Source organism: Ixodes scapularis, unplaced genomic scaffold (genome assembly GCF_016920785.2).
Source record: "Ixodes scapularis isolate PalLabHiFi unplaced genomic scaffold, ASM1692078v2 PGA_scaffold13__105_contigs__length_92229423, whole genome shotgun sequence".
Lineage (NCBI taxonomy): Eukaryota > Metazoa > Arthropoda > Arachnida > Ixodida > Ixodidae > Ixodes > Ixodes scapularis.
In genome coordinates, this window is record NW_024609839.1 from 7,479,106 (window position 1) to 7,484,390 (window position 5,285).

A 5,285-nucleotide genomic window follows, 5' to 3' on the forward strand; every position below is an offset into this window, starting at 1 on the left:
TCGAAAATCACATTCTTAAAAGCTTACCCGGCCGGAAATGACTAGTCTCAGGCCTTGACAGTGTCACGGGTGGGGAACAGATTGTGGCGTTCTGAACCCCACGGCTGCCATGGGGCTCTGAGCCTATTTGAAAGCAAAGCTGCTTAATTTCACTTCTGAAAGTAAGCTTTGAGAATGCGACAAAACCACTTTACTTACGTGGTGCCCTTCGTATACTTCGAAGCTGGGATCCCGGTCGTGGCCAGCTGGAAGGGTACTCTGGATATCCTATTATAGAGTGAGAGCATGCATGCCACGCGCGCCATAACTTCTTGGCAAATAGATAAATAACCATGTACACAAGTCTCATTTAACTCACGTGGGCTTGGAATTGATAGACCAGGGCTTGTAGACAGCTGGGTGTTTTCCGATCTGTTGTTACCACTTCCAGTTGCAGAGATGTGCGCAACAATTCCAATCAACACTGTAGCTTACTGGTAAATAATGCGCCACATTCTGGGGACCAACATCGGTTGTAGCATCAAGCAAACACCAATATGCAATATGGGAAACGTAGGTGTAAAGGCGGACATTGTCATCATCAGTTAATTTAACTTCTGGAAGTAAGCTTTGAGAATGCGACTAAACCACTCTACTTACGTGGTGCCCTTCGTACACTTGGAAGCTTGGACACCGGTCTTGGACAGCTGGAACTGTACTCTGTATATCCTGTCATACAATGAGAGCATGCACGCCATAACCCAAGTAGCACAAAATGTGGCTACAACGTTACTGGAATGTTGTCAGGTAACGTTGCCGAACGCTGCTAACAACCGCGGATTCTACACTCCAGTAACGTTACACCACAATGTTACAGTAACGTAACTGCATACGTTACCTGGACATTACCCAAATAACGTTACTGGAACGTTGTTAGATAACGTTGCCAAACGTTGCTAATGGCCACCAGTTCTACCTTCCAGTAACGTCACATCAAAATGTTGCAGTAACATAGCTCTCTATGTTACCTGGATGCTAGATCAGTGATGTTACTAGGACGTCGTCGCTAACGTTGCTAGTTGTTGTTAATGGCCACGAATTCTACCATCCAGTAATGTTACACCAAAATGTTGCACTGACATTACGGCTTACTTAAAAGTGAAGGAATAAAAATGTGAAGAACATACACAAACGACCACTCTTTTATTTCGCAACAACGTTTATTTTTTGAGGAGCAAAGAGTCGCATACAGGTCGAGATCAACTAGATACCGAAGGTGGAGTGTTACTGACTCATCCCTTATCTCCCTAAAGTTCCTTTGATCAAGCCTTCCTTTTGCAGTTAATCTTGACCTGTGCGCGAGTCTTTGCTTCCAAAAAACGAGCGTCGTAACTAAATGAAAGAGCGGTCATCTGTTTTTCCTCAGTGCTTTTATTCTGTCAACTTTCAGTAAACGTTTTTACAATATGCTGGCACTGGCCAGATATTACTGCATGTGTTACTTGGACATTACTGAACAATGTTATCCGAAAATACATTGACAAGCGCTGCCAGGAAACTGCATTTATGGTTGTCATGAAGTCATTTTTTGAGCAGGTGCCTGATATGAGTAAATGGATGTGCATTACAGGCCATTAATGAATCAGAATTTTGAAATCCTAGAAGCAGGACTCCGGAAGAAAACAAGAAGTTATTGGAATAAATTTATTTCAAAAACGAAACCAACATTACAAGTACCAGAGAATTCTTCTGTTTCTTACAAGCTATTAGATCTACAAAATTGTAAAGAACACACTAAATTACAAGGCTGATCTGCATAAAAATAAAAATGTAAAATATTAAAACTCCCAGTAACATAAAGCAAGTAGCCTAAAATAAAATTCTAAATATATCTCAAATTACACCCGATCTTGGGCTAGGACATATAAATAAATAACTGAGGCAATAAACCAAAAATGACTAGAAAAAGAACATAAATTTTAAATCTTCTAAAAATACCACACTAATGTGTACATAAATTAAATAAAAGAAACCACTAGCTGGGGCTAAAATGTATGCATGCATAGAAATTAAAGGTAACATATGCATATTACAAATTGACATAAAAAATTCAAACAACAGGGACTCTACTCATGGGATGGCTGTAAAAAAAGAGAAAGAAATCATTAGGAAAAAAAGCATTTTAAATGATTTAGAAAGCATGAATTTTTTTTTTTTTTTTTCAATTCTATGCATTTAGCACGGTTAACCAATTCCATGCTCCCAACTGGGATCAAAGTAACCAACTACTAACATTTAAAACTAACAGAAAAATCAAGGCAGAAACATGCTGAAAAACAGCGCAAAATGCACGGATAAGAAAACACACAGGACAAGGTACTGTGTGTTCTGTTTCCTTTGTCTGGTTTTCGCACCGTTTCTCAACATGAATTCTTACCAACTAGCCCAGCCCAACTGTCCATCCTTGTAATCAGAAACATGCTTGCCTTCTCCCCTTGTGGCAGCCCCTCAGTCACTCCTGAGAAGAGGCACACTGCTCCTGCAAAAAAATAACACAAAAAAGTTGGTTGCATTCAGAAAATGGGTGCCTATTTCAGGGCAAAGAGTGTCATCAAGATAAAAAAAAGAAATGCCTACATCTGTCCTAGCAGTTTCACCACAGTTTCTTTGCATGCACAAGCCATTCTTTTCATCCAGTTTAGACTTTTACCGCAAAGTGTGACCTACCCACAGAAGACAGTGGATACGCGACTTATTCTTTTCTGGCAAGGTAGGCGGCTGTTCTCGGCCACTCACTTTTTCCCACTTCAACCTTCTATTTATTCATGCGTGAAAGGCACTTTCTTAAGAGGGAAACAGCTATTTTCCGCAGCGCCTTTTTTATTTTGTATTTGTAGATTTAACTTTGTTTTCATTTTATCCTAAGAGAATAGCTTTCTTTTTAAGAACATAGATGTTCTTAAAAAAGACGTGCCTGCCCTCTTCGTCAATTTTTTGTAACCGACAGAACCGTGGACCTGTCGGATCTTTGACATGCAGTATATTACTGTATGTCGAATATCCGGCAGGTCCACGGTTCTGTCGATTATAATAAATTAACAAAGAGAGGAGACACGTCTTTTCTTTTCCCCGTATCATGGGCCACGGAGACAGATCACTGCCTCAAGGATGGCTTCATCTTGAAGCAGAATAGGTCTCTTCAAGGATGAAGATATATACCGTATACGCTTTTGAATGGATGTGCATTCATCACTGCACCTGATGATCACAGCTTTTAAAAGTGTCGTTAGTGTTACCGTGTCTTATTGGCCTCATTAACAGAAGTCATAATTTACTAAAAAAAAAAGAATAGAAGGTGACAAAAAAAGGTTCCTTCCTTTTATAAATATATAAGTTTATAAGTTACAATAAATATTAAAACACTGCTATCCTCCCGGCACTAAAAAGAAAAATATTTCTACTGCTCAAATAAGCTACGTTCAATGAAACAACTTCAATGAAATGGCGTTCAATGAAACAGCGTTCGATAAAACTGTGTTCAATGAAACAGCTTCGATGAAACAATGTTCAATGAAACGGCGTTTGATGAACTGTCCGGACCCAGGGGCAATGTCAATGAGCATCATATTTTCTACAATGTCAAGCTCATTGCAGACGATGTCATAACCTGGTGTTCTTTCATTGGCTAAATAAATTTCTTAATACTTAAAAATGTCTTTATGTAAAGTGGACTAATGCCTTTGTTTGAAATCTGGGCTTGTTTTAGGATGCAAAAGTATTTTTCGGGAGTTTAAGCAAAATTAGAAATATCATATTACCATTTTCTTGGTCCTAGCTGGTGCATGCCTGACCGATTCAGCAGCAGCCCATTTGGCGTCGGCTTCCTGCACGATGATGGCTGGCTCATTGTTTTCTGCCTTCTGTTTAAAGCAGGTGCGCACAGCTCCTGTTTCAAAAGTATATAATTACAACACAACGTCAGCTACCACAGTGAAATATCGACAATTTCATGCCCTACTTCAGCATAACTTGGCAGACATCGGTAACTATGAAATCAGCCAGGGTGTCTAGCAAATTCCTCCTTCTAAGTTCCCCAGCTTTTCCAGGTTTTAAATTCCCTGTCCATTACAGAAGTTTGGAGATGTGGTACGAACTGCTACTAAACACCTCAGTGTCCACCGACTCCTCACTGCTCGTACCGCAACTTTCAAGTTCCTTGCGAACACTTTCGGCTACTCTATGTCTTTTTTGGCGATCGGATAGCTCTGATAGCGAACGCTTCGCCCGCTCCATTGTTCAGCACAAGAAGTAACAACAACGAAAATGAAACATACCTTTGTTTACGTTTCCTCCACGCCGAGAGATCGGCAGAGCGGTCCGATGAAACAGGCCTTGACGGTCCGTTGACATACGGTCACGTGGTCAACCTGGCTTCGACCTTGCTTGGCTTGAGCTACTTGCACTCTTGGCGTCTTGGCTTGTCAACAGTGTGCGTAAACGAGTAAACGACTAAACATGAAGTTTCAAGTAGGAATAAACTGTGGAAATCTGTCTGACAGTACTAAAATAAGTTTTTTTTAAGAGTTATAAAACATTACATCGATTGGAGAAATTGGAAATTGGTATAAGCCGTACAGCCATAACCGTGATGCCGTACTAGTGTGCAATCATGGCGGACGATGGCGATCTTGCAACGTCTTGCAGTGATCAGTGGATGACCTCGACCGTAATATCGGTAACGATAGTGAACTGTTAACATCGAAACGGTAGTACCGTGGCTATGCGACTGTGCTGTGCCATTGTGATGTGTCCAGATAACAAATGTAGGCAAAGAGTGGTCCACGCAGAGCGAGCTTCGAAGCCTCAAGCTCAAATATGTTCTCGTGTCGACGGCTCTTTGGCGAGAAGTGAACGGGGGCTAACAATGTGTGTGCGATTATACTCGTTTCATTATAATTAGGGTCCATATTAGATGAGCGAATGACGTTTTAGCGAACAGCGGCATTTGAGCGAATCGACGTTTTAGCGAATAACGGGGGCGCGCGTTAACCCATCCGCCGCGCGGCGAGTCTGCGGCGGCTCATTACAAAAATGTGAACCCACTTGGCCCACCCGAGAACGCCGCTTCGCAGCGTCCGAATTTTCGCTAAAGTGTCATTCGGTGAAACGTGGACATTCGCTAACACGTCACTTGATAAAGTGAGTGCCTCCCCCCTTGGGGCCCTTCATTTTGAGTGGTCGGCGGAGTGCGTCCTTGTATCCGTGGCCCTTGATGCTAGATCTCCTTCCTACCTGCCCCTCCCCCC

The 5,285-nt window shown here is 41.7% G+C and overlaps 1 long non-coding RNA gene across 1 annotated transcript; it reads right to left on the reverse strand.

The window, feature by feature from the left end:
* Positions 1-2,280: 2,280 nt before the first annotated feature.
* Positions 2,281-5,024, reverse strand: LOC120841056. The gene is made up of 3 exons (XR_005715684.3): positions 4,314-5,024; positions 3,798-3,925; positions 2,281-2,518 (listed from the first exon to the last, which is right to left on the reverse strand). It is a non-coding gene; the product is annotated as an uncharacterized LOC120841056 (long non-coding RNA).
* Positions 5,025-5,285: the final 261 nt, after the last annotated feature.